This window comes from Cololabis saira, chromosome 4, assembly GCF_033807715.1.
Source record: "Cololabis saira isolate AMF1-May2022 chromosome 4, fColSai1.1, whole genome shotgun sequence".
Taxonomy (NCBI): domain Eukaryota; kingdom Metazoa; phylum Chordata; class Actinopteri; order Beloniformes; family Belonidae; genus Cololabis; species Cololabis saira.
Genome location: NC_084590.1, coordinates 28,684,799 through 28,701,151, shown reverse-complemented (window position 1 = coordinate 28,701,151; position 16,353 = coordinate 28,684,799).

Genomic DNA, 16,353 nt, shown 5'->3' with positions numbered 1-16,353 from the left:
TGTACACGTTTAAAACCCATTAAGCATGTCGGAAGGCCGTTGTGGCTGAGTTTTGTCATTAAACGCCATAAAACTTCTCTCGGACTCAGCGTGCTTCTCTGTCAGCAGCGCGTCATGCAAATATACAGGACCTAACAATAAACTCTCAAGCGGCTCTAAAAGTACAGGAAAGCCGCAATACCGGCTATCTGTCTTCACATGGGGGTGCTTGCTGGAGAAGGTCGGGTTGGAAGAACCCTGAGAGAGCTCCATCAGCCATGAATTCCGGCGTCAGGTAAAGTTTGTGCTGCAGTGCAATTTATACATATAATGGTAATCACGTGGATACTTCACGCGTGGGACTAAATTAATTCTTCCAACCCGACCTTCTCCAGCATGCACCCCCAGTGACACAGATAGCCGGTCATTCGGCCATGATGAATCAAAGCGCTCTCCAGCTCTGCGTCTTTTTCTCCTCAGATCATGCCGAGCACAGAATCTTCTGACGCTCATTTCTGAGCATTGCAGGAGACTCATCTGCTGCAACGTGCAGGAAATGTCATTGTGCGTCAAACCGCTGTGGAACAAGTCCTTAATCAATCTTTAAAAAATAATCATTAATCTGTTGTTTCAGCGCCGCCATGGTAACCATGGTTACCCGAACTGCCGCGTACAGAGCCATTTCCGAGTCACGTAAACCCGACCAATTAAATATTAAAATCAAACTTCCCCTGGAGAGAATTGTCACAGGAATGCCTGTCAAATATCCAGAACTAAGTTCACTCGGTTGTAAATGCCAGCTTCCGGTGCACGAATATGAATAAACGGTTGTTTTTGGTTCGTTTTTTCCTTCCTGTTGACTAGTAATTTCATTTTTCTTATATGAAATAGAAAACGAAAATAAAAGCGTATTTTGAATCTTTGTTAAATCATATTAACACAGAAAAAGAAAAAATGCAGTGTAATTCAATATTTGTTTTTTGTTTTAAAAGGAAAATCAAATAAACCAATCGTTTTTTGTTTTTGATTCCCACTCATGACGGAAAAATCCAATGACCAAAAGATACACGGACCCTGTTGACTAGTGATTTCATTTTTCTTATATGAAATAGAAAACGATAATAAAAGCGTATTTTGAATCTTTGTTAAATCATATTAACACAAAAAAAGAAAAAATGCAGTGAAATTCAATATTTGTTTTTTGTTTTAAAAGGAAAATCAAATAAACCTGGGTTTTTTGTTTTTTGATTCCCACTCATGATGGAAAAATCCAATGACCAAAAGATACACTGACCAATTCGGGTCCGTGTATCTTTTGGTCATTGGATTTTTCCATCATGAGTGGGAATCAAAAAACAAAAAACGATTGGTTTATTTGATTTTCCTTTTAAAACAAAAAACAAATATTGAATTACACTGCATTTTTTCTTTTTCTGTGTTAATATAATTTAACAAAGATTCAAAATAGGCCTACGCTTTTATTTTCGTTTTCTATTTCATATAAGAAAAATGAAGTCAACAGGAACGAAAAAAACGAACCAAAAACAACCGTTTATTCATATTCGTGCACCGGAAGCTGGCATTTACAACCGAGTGAACTTAGTTCTGGATATTTGACAGGCATTCCTGTGACAATTCTCTCCAGGGGAAGTTTGATTTTAATATTTTATTGGTCGGGTTTACGTGACTCGGAAATGGCTCTGTATGCGGCAGTTCGGGTAACCATGGTTACCATGGCGGCGCTGGAACAACAGATCGAGGATTATTTTTTAAAGATTGATTAAGGACTTGTTCCACAGCGGTTTGACGCACAAACACATTTCCTGCACGTTGCAGCAGATGTGTCTCCTGCAATGCTCAGAAATGAGCGTCAGAAGATTCTGTGCTCGGCATGATCTGAGGAGAAAAAGACGCAGAGCTGGAGAGCGCTTTGATTCATCATGGCCGAATGACCGGCTATCTGTGTTCACTGGGGGTGCATGCTGGAGAAGGTCGGGTTGGAAGAATTAATTTAGTCCCACGCGTGAGGTATCCACGTGATTACCATTATATGTATAAATTGCACTGCAGCACAAACTTTACCTGACGCCGGAATTCATGGTATGGCTGATGGAGCTCTCTCAGGGTTCTTCCAACCCGACCTTCTCCAGCAAGCACCCCCAGTGAACACAGATAGCCGGTATTGCGGCTTTCCTGTACTTTTAGAGCCGCTTGAGAGTTTATTGTTAGGTCCTGTATATTTGCATGACGCGCTGCTGACAGAGAAGCACGCTGAGTCCGACAGAAGTTTTATGGCGTTTAATGACAAAACTCAGCCACAACGGCCTTCCGACATGCTTAATGGGTTTTAAACGTGTACACTGCAAACGTGATCGGGGTGATCAGTGATCAGTACAAAGCGGTCAACAAAAATTAGGCTACGGCTCCCTAACAGCCTGTCCTAACTGCACGCGAGCGTCCGACTGTCGCGCCGCACTGCGTGGCATCGGACCCGCTCTGAACCCGTTATCGGCCCCACGTTCTACCGCGTTCTTTTGATTGACAGCGGAGACTCGCCTTTTATTCACCCGCCCGTGCGCTCCTGAAAGAAACTCCTAAAATAACTCCTAAAAGAGTAAAGGGACATGTAAAAGATGGGTGATTACTTGTAATCTCCCTACGTTTGTACTTTCTAAACAGAAAACAAGCTTATTATTCGGTGGAATAAGTGGGGAAAAAACCGAACAATTAATAACGGCGTGTGGTGACGCAATCAAACAGCGAACAGCTGGAGTGACCGGCGTGCGGTGCAAACATGTCAGCATGTCAGATCATTACTAGGATGTGGGGGGAAAGCAGAGGACACGAGAAATCCGGCAGGATCCGGGACAAATTAAGCCCTAATAAGATTAAGATAAGATTCTTATTATATCTTATTATTTTATCAGAATCTTCCAGCCTGGCGATCTCCAGCAGCTGCCACTTTATTGAGGTTCTTGTATTACAGTTTTTCTCTATTGCCAAAACACAAAACCCAGTACTCTAAACCAAATGACCAGTTGCCTAAACACATTTAGTAAAACTACCCCCCTTTTGCCACAACCACAAACACAATTCACCTGTAGACACTTTTCACAAAACCCATCCCCTTTTTCTCAAAACTCTAAACACATTTTGCCGTGCTAAAACACATTTTGCATATAACTCTGCTCCAATATCCATTGTGAAGCTCATGTGATGCAAAATGCTACCCACAATCAGCAAAACTTGAACACAATGAACATACCTGGTGTCAATCAGTAAACACAACTACTCATAATTGAAAACACCTATTGCAAATGATGTGACCACACCTATATAAGTCAGTGCAGTTAGCTGAAGCCTCAAAAACAAAAATAGATGATCAAGACAGGAGAAGAGGAGTTCGTGTCAGATGTGTTTGGCATTTGAGAAGGAAATACCATTTAGTGAAGAGTTAACACTGTTTTGAGGGTAGAGTGTGCTTTTGCAAGAGAAGTGTAGGATTTTGCATTTTGTGTGTGAGTTTTGTAATTTGTGTTTAGAGTTTTGAGAAAGTGAGGTAGTCTATCAGGAAATGTGTTTAAACAATTGTGAAAAACTGTAACATCAATCAGCAATTCATTAGTGTATGTCTGCCACCCTACTCTCCGTTCCTAAACCCAATAGAGGAGTTCTTCTCATCATGGCGGTGGAAGGTCTATGACCGCCAACCTTACACCAGAGAGAACCTTCTCAGGGCTATGGACCTGGCCTGTGATGATGTGGCTGTGGAGGTGTTCCAAGGCTGGGTGCGGCATGCCAGGGCATTCTTCCCACGTTGTTTGGCTATGGACAATATTGCCTGTGACGTTGATGAGGTCCTGTGGCCCGACCCAGCCCGACGTGATGATGCCCCATGATTTCGGTGTCAACATACAACATACTGTGTACATTTTCAAACGTACTGTAATAAAAGAAATCGCACCCTGAACATTGTGTTCTCAATTGTTACTTTACTGTATCTATTGTGTGTAATGGATCCTCTATGGAGTTTACGGTACTAATTTTTGCATTGAGTTGTGATATTACTGCATTTTCTGCATTATGTAACTATTCCCATGAAATGCACAAATCTATAGTAAATGCCCAAAACATATTTGAGAATAAATAAGGGGTTGCTCAAATGCATCCTGGCAGTTGTGAAACTGTAAAAAGAACAGTCTCACACTGTGAACATTGTGTTTTAAATTTTTTTGGTAATGTGGTTAATGATGCTCAGTAGTGTTTACATTTCTGCAAGCCTTGAGTGGTATTTTGGTGTCAGAGTTTGCTTTTGAGCATATGAGCAACTGTTTTGGTGTGATGGGTTGGTTTTTGTGCATATGAGCAACTGTTTTGGTGTGATGGGTTGGTTTTTGAGCATGTGAGCAGCTGTTTTGGTGTGATGGGTTGGTTTTTGAGCATATGAGCAACTGTTTTGGTGTGATGGGTTGGTTTTGAAAAGAAACTGTGAGGTTTAGTGTACGTAGCTTTAGAAAAGTGTTTTGTGTTTAGAGTTTTGTGAAAAGTGAGGGCAGTATCGTGAAATGTGTTTAAGTAATAGTGAAAAACTGTATAATGACTGTTTCCTACAGCGTTTTCAACTTTTTTTTCAACTTTCAACCGGCTTTCAACGCGACCGACGGGAAGAAAATAGAAGCAGGGCGTGCGACAAAAGTCCAGCTCAAAACGACGCTGCGTCGCTCGCAACCAGTGTAGACAGTGCAATAAAAAATAAAGCAATGGAACTGTTTTTGACGCTGACTCTCGCTCGCGTCGCATGCAGTGTGTATATTTGCAATATACTGTGGACATCTGAATAAAAACCTCATAAATAGATTGAATCAAAACGCTCTCCAGCTGTGCGTCTTTTTCTCCTCAGATCATGCCGAGCACAGAATCTTCTGACGCTCATTTCTGAGCATTGCAGGAGACACATCTGCTGCAACGTGCAGGAAATGTGTTTGTGCGTCAAACCGCTGTGGAACAAGTCCTTAATCAATCTTTAAAAAATAATCCTCGATCTGTTGTTCCAGCGCCGCCATGGTTGCCATGGTTACCCGAACTGCCGCATACAGAGCCATTTCCGAGTCACGTAAACCCGACCAATAAAATATTAAAATCAAACTTCCCCTGGAGAGAATTGTCACAGGAATGCCTGTCAAATATCCAGAACTAAGTTCACTCGGTTGTAAATGCCAGAATATGAATAAACGGTTGTTTTTGGTTCGTTTTTTCGTTCCTGTTGACTAGTAATTTCATTTTTCTTATATGAAATAGAAAACGAAAATAAAAGCGTATTTTGAATCTTTGTTAAATTATATTAACACAGAAAAAGAAAAAATGCAGTGTAATTCAATATTTGTTCTTTGTTTTAAAAGGAAAATCAAATAAACCAATCGTTTTTTGTTTTTTGATTCCCACTCATGATGGAAAAATCCAATGACCAAAAGATACACGGACCAATTCGGATTATATATTATCAATTTTATTTTTGACTCAAATAATGCAGCTACATTCTTAAAATGAAAAAGCATTTCCCCAAATGCGTTTTAATTTGAATATAGTTCCTCATATGCTTCCATACTGATCCAGTGTGTCGTGTGCCCTTTACATTATTGACTGCCGCGGGGCGGCGTGTCCACCTGCCCCGCGAATATCTCTCCTCCGAAGTGGCGGGTTGTGGGAGGGATTTGTTAATCACGTTACCTGAGTACAGCCCACCGGGGAAGTTTTGATGCATTTATTATTATTTTATAAAATAAGGGAACGGCGGATGAGAGTAACAACAGCAGCAGGATGTCACAGGTAGGATCTATATTGCAAGAGGAGTAACTGGGGAGACGAGGGGATCCCAGGCGCCATACACCGGAACCATGAAGGATGGTCCATTGTTTCAACACGTGGTCACAAAAAAATGAAACGCTGGGGCTTTGTAAGAAGCAGAACGCGGCCGAAACACGCTCATCCCGATGTTTATCCAGTGGCGTCAATTCAGTAGAAGCTAAGGTATGGCAAGGTTACGAGTCACAGAACTTAACTAGAGTATCAATCAACACGTCCAGCAAATACTCATCACAGAAGTCTGCTATGTAGCTTATCTGTGTGGTCAAGAAAATTGGAACTTTTTCAAATGCAGTCTTGCTCACTGCAAAAACTCAAAATCTTACCAGGAATATTTGTCTTATTTCTAGTTAAAATGTCTCATTTTTAGTCAAAAAATCTCATTACACTTAAAACAAGAGTCGTCACCAGAAAAATAACTTGTTGTTTGACCATTTTCACCTGTTTCAAGTAAATTTTCACTTGAAATAAGTAGAAAAATCTGCCAGTGGGACGAGATTTATCTTCTCATTACAAGCAAAAAAATCTTGTTCCACTGGCAGATTTTTCTACTTATTTTAAGTGAAAATCTACTTGAAACAGGTGAAAATGATTGTTTTTGAGTCTTGTCTTAAATGTAATGAGATTTGACTAAACATTTGCCAACAGATCAAATATTCTTGTTAAGATTTTGAGTTTTTGCAGTGTATAATAACTGAAATAATATAATATATAATAAGTGAAATCGATCATGTTGTTCTGATTTGCATTTGTAGTTATTCTATATGTATTAAGTAATAGAATAATCAATACAAATAGACACAGAGTAATTCCATAAATGTATTTAAAAAACAAACATGTACATTTTCCCTTGAAGCCAAGGTGTGGCGGCTGCCATACTTTGCCCAATTGACGCCCCTGTGTTTATCCACCCTCGTTTTCAAAACTACACCTGTCTGATGTAGGGATAATACATCATTATAACCGCCCACACAGCTTACATTATGTTTCGTGGATAATGCCTCCCGACTCGCCTTCAGGCACGCCTTGCGTTAACGTTGCCAACACTCGTTGAACACACGTTCATCATCCAGGGATATTAGCGGGATCCAGCCTGAAAAACCTCACAGTCATCACACATCTGCGTTTTAAACTTCAACCCTCACACGTCTAATTCTCGTCGAAAGGGGTGACGTCACCTGCTTAATTCTGGGCCCTGGATCTGGTAGCATTGCTTGTTGCAAAAAGCTTAAAATAGTAATAGCTCATCAAATCATGTGAGTAGTGTCTAGTGATGGACCGTCTCTACAAGTCCAAACATCAGGCTCGCCCACCGGTGAGTGCTAACAGATTGTGTACATGTGGATTCTACCTCAAGGCTTGCTTCTTTCTGCTCAGATGGTGTAAAATGCTTTGATATTTTTAAACTGGTAATATAGTAATGTATTTTATGCCCTGCAGTGTTTGTGTACATTTTAAAGCATGCCTTTCAGGTAGACAGGATTTCTTTTTTTAATATGACTACATCCCAATACCAAAAGTTTTCGGCCAAAATATAATTGCTTTTTTTTTTTCATGTCAAGATTTTATGCTTTTTTTTTTTTTTTGCTGTAGCTATATTTTCTGCTTGGATCTATTCAGTTTAAGAATTCACAAAGTATCTTGAATATAATAAAAAAGGACTCTTTATGTCTTAAAAAAGAAATAGTTGGAAACTAAGTGGCTTTTCTGGTGTTTTTAAGTTTCTGTTTTTGCCTTTAACATTATTTATTTTATTTTAAATGCATGTCATTCATACATTCAGCACCTTGGTCAGTGGTTGCTGTTTTTAAAGTGGCTCAGGAATTAAGTTGGCTTGGTTTCTATTTGATTAGAATGATCCTTTTTTTTTAAATTTTTATACATGTATTTCAAAAAATATATGGTCCATGGTACACGCTGTAAAATAGCTCAACATGATGTTGCTTAAAAGTAACAGCAGTTTATCTTTTGTGTTAATGCTGGGTGACTTGTCATACCGTGTCAGTGGGGATGTACAGTGACACCGCTTTTTAATGTTCAGATATGATTTCCAGTGAGGTTTTAGTCCTTTGGGCAATGTTTTAATGGGAAAATGGTTCTGTACCTTTGACTTACACACAGTTGCTTGACATGTTGTACGAGATAGAAGAATAGAAAGCTGGATGAAAAGTGAGGGTAAACTTTACATTGCCTTTGTCAGCACTTTAAAAGCTTCTCCATTTTTTTTTATTCCACATCACCTTGGGTGTTCATTTGCTCGTACTTTACATGCTGTCTTTCCTGTAACTGAAACCCGTCCCAAGCCAGACACATTTTTTTTAGACCAGTCACGTATGTTGCAGCTGAAAAGAAAATACATCTTTTGAGCACACACTTCATGTTGTTGAATGTGGCATAAAATATGTATGGATGTAAATCAAAACAATGTCAAAGCACTTCCTTTTTTAGAGGGTTTATGAGATAAGTATTGACCTTTATGTCCTCATTAAGAAGTCCACAACCAAAGACAAATCACATAAATTATTGTATATTATCATTAATGAGCTTTCATCATGTTTTTGCTGACCGGATTCTCAAATGTTGGATATATTAAAGGCAAGACTGAATAAATCCCTTTTGTTGTAGGCTGCAAATGGGCACTGCAGTACTGGCTGAAAAAATTGTACTTAATAAGATCACTTATGACTTACCGGAGAAGACGGAGACATTGTGTGTTGGTTTCGAGTTTGTGTCCCATGGATGGTGACATTGCAGGTTTTGCAAATGCTGTGACGTAGGAGAGTGATTTCACGATAAATACTAAGTGATTAGGTTAGTCTCTCGGGGAAGTTTAATTCTCTCTTTAATTCTCTACGGTGCCATTAAAAATGCAATGACATGAGATTAATACTCTTTTTGTGACATTTATTTTGCGATTCACGGTGGAACTTGTCTTGCAATATTGTGTGCTGCATGTTGAATGCTGATTAGTTTCAAAAGCTCTTCCAAGTACAGCATGTGCAGTGACAAAAAGAAAAATGGTGGATGTAGTATATAAAGAGGAGGGGCATCTGGCTGAGTAAGGGACAAATGGAGAACAATCACATCAGCAAAATGATACTGTGAACTTTAAAGCTGGGGTTTACAAGGCAGATTCTAAACGTGCTGTATGTTGGCTAAATAATTGTCCTCAGCATTAGTTATGGGGCCCTGGAAAGAGCCAGAAATATTATTTGCACTGAAAGTCCTTTGCTCTCAAGTCCCTTTTGAAAATGCAGAGTTCATCTTAAGAGTATTATCCCATGTAATGCTACCTACGGCTTTTTATTTCCTAGTTCCTGAAATAAAACCACCTCAGAGGTAAAGCTTTATGCTTTCATTGGTAATTACCAACCTTGCACTCATGTCAATATTTTTCATAAAACAATAATAGTTTGTGTTCCCTGAAGATGCTGATCCAGGATATGTTGCTCCAGGCTTGAGGCAGTGGTGGGGAGGAGGACTGGACAAATTGCTGTCCAGCATGGATAACAGCTCTCCCCCTCTCCACCACAACCTTGACCAGCATTGGAGCTCCTTCTCCAACAGACTGAAGCAGCTCTGCTAACACAGGGGAAGATGCAGGAAATCTACCTGCCATGTGCAATAACTCTGTACACAACAATGAACCTCAGACAAGTTTTCAGAGCGCTGAATTTTGGAGTCTCATCTCCTTAAAACTTTGGCTACTCTTATAGTTCCCCATTCTGAACATTACACTTACTGTTTGCATTCACCCCATATAATCTTAAACACAATGCCTTATGTGTATGTCAAAATCTTTAGCTTTATATATTATATTTGTATTTTTCCTTATTTAAAAATCACATTTGGTCACATTTATTTTTGTTGGTTACTGGCTTCAGATATATATATATTTTTTCAATTTTCTGATGAGATTGTTTGATGCTGTAAGTAGCAGCCTTCATTCAACTTTTGATGTCCTGTGTGGCGTCGGAGAGAGAGCAAGGAAGATTGCCTGTGTTTCTCTGTATAACTTCCCATTTCTGGATGAATGTAGCCACATTAATGCAGGTGAACTATCTAAAAGGGTAGACGTGCCTACTTGTTCATTTGGGTTTTGTCCAACTGAGTATGTGTTTACTAGTTTTTAACTGTAAAATAAAATCAACACTTTTAGTGTTTTCTGATTAAATTTCCTTTCTTTTCTTCTTCCTTTCTTACAGAGTTCCTGTGTGCCGCAGCTCACCAGCAGAGTGCAAACTGCATGTGTGTGCATACAGAAGCGCTTGTGTGAAAGCTGGTGGCACATGCTACGTGTGTATGTGAAATGATGAAAAGCTAAGTGACTACCACAACCACCTAGATCAGAAAGCCTCCTGTGCTGCAAGATGGATTAGAGTCCCACACCTCAGTAAATCAAAGGTAGGAGAAGATGTTTTGTAATCAGCAGCCATTCACCTGTTCTGTTCAATGATGGCATGGATGGAGTGAAGGAGAGAGAAAAAAATCATGAATGACAATGAGTTTAAACTAAGGTCTTCCAGCCATCTGTGTGCTTTAATCTGCGACAGCGAGACCTGTCAATTCCATGAGTGCAAAGGAGGAAATAAGGAATGTATAGCAGTGTTAGAAATGTTTTTATAGCACTGTATGCAGGAATTTCTATTTCAGTGCTGGGGTGTGTCCCCCTGTATTTTCGCAGCACAATCTAACAGCGTGGCAAAAACATAACGCACCTTGCTCAAACTTATAGATTCAGCAACATTTCTAGCTTAGCCAAACATTATTCATCTGTGACAGGGGAGGACAAGGCAGTCCTGCTGGTGTTCTGGTTGAGCTTCTGTCTTTGAGCTCGCTGTTTCACAGAGCATTCACTGGATATATGTGGCTGGCTCTTGACTGGCCTGTTGCTCATTCTTTGTGCCTCTCAGTAATTCCCAGACCAAGAACGCTGAGCAAGCTTCTTCTTGCAGCTACAGTAGCTGAAGACCCTAAAGTTGGTGTTGTTTTAGTGTTCTACAGTCTTTCAAAATCTTCCCCAGTAATTGTCCCCAATAACCAAAATTACATTGTACAAAAATGGCATGTTCCATGCTAACACGATTTAAAGATGGTATATCCTCCCTTTTACATCTAGATTTTTTTCAAAGTAAGTATTTAAGCATAATATTCCAGAACAAATGGGGGCAACAAGATAGTTCATATGTCTGCAAAGTAACCAACCTCTCCCCAGCAAATGTATCAGTTGTTGTTGTATTAGATGCTATATAAATAAAATTGAATTGAAATGAATTGAATTGAAAATGTGGAAATACAGTACAATTGTGCATCAACTAGCATTATGATCTCAGTGTAAAATAGATTAACAGCTTAGATGAGACTCTGACATTTCTGCATGTTCTGCATGCTGTAAGGAGACAGAGTGGTACAGCTGTACTTTGCTTTGACTTATCGCAAAGACAAAGATCATGGGTAAAGGAATGGATTAGCTCTCTCAGGTAACTGGTTTGTCTGTGCTACAGAGAGCAGGGATCGAGTACAAAATTGTTTTACTATAAAAAGAACTTACTGACTTACAATTAGTCCTAGCTGCTTATGGTATATTGCCTTGTATCATTAAAAGTTTACAGTGATTCTACCCTTCTCTTCGTGAGATTCCCTTCCTCATGGTGACATTTGCCCAGTCCTTGCTCTCTCATTGGCTGTCTCTAAAATGCGTATTCCCCAGCAGATGTGGGTTGGCTATGCTTCAGGGGGTGTCTTTGAGTTGTTCACACATAAGGATTGAGTTCCAGTGGGCAGGCATCGATTACTCACTGATTTGGCCTGGAGCAGTCTGCAGACTTGGCCACTGGCAAACTGGGCCTCAAACTATATGGTGTGAAAGCGGTCTACGTGGACTATTTCGGACGGTGCCCTCAACATGAGTGAGATGTGATAAGAATACATCATCAGTCCATATAACTTACTTTTCTTGATTTGTATGAACGAAGCTTGACCGGCTGATACACAGTTACACTGTATTAGCTCTACCGGGATAAAGTACTTTGATAGTCCATCCCCACAGGTCAGCAAATAATTTTTAAGAGGCTGTTTTGTTTTTTTGGCTGCTTTTAAATTGACCTTCATTTAGTTAATTATTTAATATTTAAAAGGACATATATTACGCTTTTTTAAGCATTAATTTCATCTACAGATTATTTCTCTAAACTCCCAGCGCAGACCAACTCAGCCCACACCAGCCCACACATCTACCCCCACCTGACCCCAATCCCTACTTTTGTTTTATTTTATTAATTTCATTTCCTTTAGGTTCACCAGAATGCTAGGACTGCGTGTAGACTGAGATTTTGCACATGAAACACAGTCTTTTATAACATGATGCTATGTTATTGCATTATTAAATGTGAATACCATACAATAAAAAAAGTCATATCCAGTGCTTCTAGCACTGAGGCAACACTACAAGCTGTAACGATGAGGTTATGCAGGAGACAACCAGGAAATACAAAACATAACTGCCAAGTATAGCAGAATAACAAAAACACACAGAAGTTAGAAGGAAAATAATAAGACATAGAACTCAACAGAAACTCATGATCATAACGCAGGCAGAGAGAAATCTGGTTTTGACAGCAGTGCTTTCTAGATTGTAGTTAAGCTGTATTATAATCCACCACTGCAGAAAAATGTATAGGTTAAAGACCTTCATTTGAATGGAAAGATAACCTTAGTGTAAAACATCATATGTAAACATCGGGACATATCTCCTAATCTCCATCCACATAATCACTTATATCAGTTTTCCCAACAGGCCTGATGTGTTTGTTGTGGACTGGAGAAACGAGTTAAGATAAACACACCTCTGCTGTCATTGTTGAGATTAGTTTGCTGTATTACTTGTCCTGTGCGTAAGTAAACATACTGGTAAAGGCACCGCATCCAGATTGTTCTCCCCTCCCCAATCATAATACTGAATGATAGAAAAAAGCTCACTAAATTAAAACACAGATGACGACTGTAGCCTACCAATAAAAGGTGAGTGAGTCTGGCATCAGAACAGAACACACTGAACACATCACAGACTGATACGCAGAAATGTAATTTTCCAACAGCTTTTAGGATCAAACTCACCACATATATAATTGGAAAAAGGTACTGTGTGTAAAGGACTCAAAAGATATTTTCTGAAGGGCAGAGCTGAGCTCCAAATTGATATAAAAATCTAATAATAAAATGAAATATATAGGTCACTAAAATCTAACAGTTATGTGCTCCCTGTTCTGTGAGCACCATCAGTAATGAAATAATCTTTTAAAAACTTCAAAAATGTAAGACAACAAAAGGTATTTATTGGAAATACGATTCAGCATCGTGGCTGTGAAAAGGGCTAACTTTATGAGGTTTGATTAGCTGAAAGGTTTTTGTCCATTCTTGTAAAAGTTGTAGATTGTTTTTATTAAAATCTTTCTGCCTAAGTGGTTGTTTAAAAATCAGGGGGATGGACTTTGGCTTCAACTAATCTTGCCTCACTCTCAACCAGACAATTTGAAGATGACTAATTTTTGGTAGAAACCAGGGTTTGAAATTAACTCCTGCCCTCCATCAAAGGCGGGTCAGTTTGCTCAACCCACCAACCACTGTTTTTTTTGCATTACAATAAACAATAGATCACCACTGGGTTACCAATATAAAAGACACCAGAATCATGTATAGATTAAGAAGTCAGCCATCCCTCTTCCTGTCCTGTCATTTAATAGAGAACTGCAGAAGTAAAAATGCAGACAAAACCCTCATAATCAAATTCTGAATGTGAAACAGAGTGACAGGGATGTAGAGGAGGGAGGAGCTAAGAGATAATATAAATAATTCAAATGTTAACTCTTTAGTTTCAAATGTATTTATTTACCTTTTTATTTAACCACGGAAAGAAACTCAAGATTTAAAATCTCTTTTTCAAGAGTGCCCTGATCAAGACAGGCAGCCATTAAGAGCACAAGAGTTACAAACGAATAAACTCATGGGTGTAACTGGTTTGGAAAGTGGAGGGCACACAGAACAGAGAGTGGGGTCCTCCGGCCTGGGGCGCCGAAAAGGGGGTAAAGGAGACGGATTCTAGGGGCCCATGATTGAGGGGGGCCCAGAGAGGCCCTCAATGATAATGAAGGGATAAGACACTAAAAATAACGACACTAAGTTATTAACTAACATATAATCACGAATATTTTATTTTCAATGTCCTGTTAACAATAACTTTATTTGTTTTGGAAACATCAACGCTGGCAGCCCCCCCTCTATTCATGAAAAATGGTTCAGTCCGACTGGATCAGGTAGCACCAGCGGTTTGTCACAGACAGTATTTACTGTGCTCAGTTCTTCCCCTACTGTACATGTTAACTGTCATGTTGTCCTTAGCGGCGCGGCGCCCCTGCCTCTGGCAGAGAAAAGAGATTGATTTAATTCCCTGCATTTCTATACATCGGGACAATGGTGAGACAAAATCAACCGTATAATTCACCTGGCCATATTCAGATATTCTGCCAGAAAGCATGGTTATAAAATATCTATGAGAAAAGGATATCCTCCATTCTGCATTATTAAATGAAAGGGCAATCAACTAAGGAAATCTTCACCATTTATTTGCATTTTGTGTCTGATCAGTTTTTAAATAATGTGTCAGTGGCACAGTTGTTTTTCCCCCCAATTATTCATATAACTTAAACCTTTTTATAAAACATATACAAAGGTTTAATGTAACTTTGTGCTTCTGCTTTTTTCTTGTCTCAGACTGTTTTGATCCAGTTACTCCTCATCTGTCTTCTGACATTAAAAAACAAACAAACAAACACAGAAGCTTAAATATTGAAGAGAAAATAGGAGCTATAAACCATGTTTGAACCATTGGTGGTGTAGGCCTATTTTTCTTTAATTAATCTTTTTACTTTCAACACTCCTGTGTTCACTTCTTATATAAACTTTCACTATCAACAAATCAAAATCACCTTTCTATGGCAGATCAAAGTTCTTGCTGCTGTCTCATTTTTGTTTTATTTACCAAAACAGGATTCATAGAGAATATTTAATAAAATTCAAAACAATTCATCCCGGCACTTATTTTTTCAATGTAAAAAGTAATAGAATATACAAAGAAAAAGGGTTCAAATGCAAAATAAAGAGGTGACTCTTATACTTCTATTTGCGTCCTAGAATAGATGCTTGTAGAATGTTCAAATTATGTTTAAAATCATGTAATGACACCAGATCCTTGAGATTCAAGAGAGGTCGGAGTTGATTCCAAGCGTAGGGAGAAGCATATTCAAATGCCTTTGATCTCAGTTCGGACTTTAGGGAACAGTTAAAAGAAATGAACCTCGGGAACCTGTAACGACTATAACATGCAGAGCTTTTTCCAAGAATGTAAGTCTTTAGATAGGATGGGAGAAGATCAAGAATATCTTTGTAAATACGTGTATGCCAGTGTCTGGGTCTACAGGAAGACAAGGCAGACCACCCCACCTGAGCATACAGTAAAAAATAAACTGCTGAGTAAAAACTTTGAGATGGAAGATGAACCTCAAAGCTCCGTGGTAGACTGTAACCAGTGAATGCAGACATTGTGAGGAGGCATGCATATGCGTCAAATTGCCATAGTCCAGCAATTAATTGTGTATTTTTTGACATGTAGTTACATGTTTCCAGTAAAAGTGTCTGGTCAAATCTACCGTCCACCGTGGCAGGTGGGCAAAAACTGTTCCAAACCTGGTAAAAATGTTCTGTGCTTAGATTTCTGAAATAACATTTACAGGGTTTATTATCTATAAAACCATTGCTACTGTCAATCATTTCACATTTAAAACTCTTTTGTACAAAACTTGTCTCTGACTAATTTAGTTTAGAGAGAGAGCTAACATTATCCTTGAAGCTCGGGTAAACAGTGGAGACTGCAGATTTGTTAAATTGTTCACAAACTCAAATGATGCACTTTTTTCATTTTATCATATACCTTAAAATAAAAATTTTGAAAATAAGTCCCTTGTTTGTAGTTAAAAAGAAGCGCAGCTGACATAACTCAGGCAAATGAGACCGCTGTTGTAGGCATTTTATGTATTTTTTCAGTTTTTCCTTTCAGGATCCAGTAATTCACGTATGGCACATTTGGTTGTGCACCGCAATATTCTGCAGACTTGAAAGTAATCTTTTATCCTACATACTGACAGCATAAAAGGAGAAAGACAATTTCACCATGCAGAGGCCTTCTCTTCTCATTTTCTTTCAGGAACACCTCTCCTCTTTCTTTTTGACCTGGCTTACATTTTGTCATTTTGTGCTTTGTTTGATTTCTTGAAGAAATAAAATGGTTCAGAATTATTCACTCTTGCTCACACGCACACACACGTAGAAGTTATTAGAATATCACTACTAGGCTGTCAGACGGCTAATTTCTTTAGTTTTTCTTCTTTAAGTAGTTGCTTCTGCTACTGCTTGGCCTTACATTAGATACATATGACCCGCATGTACAAAGAATGAGGG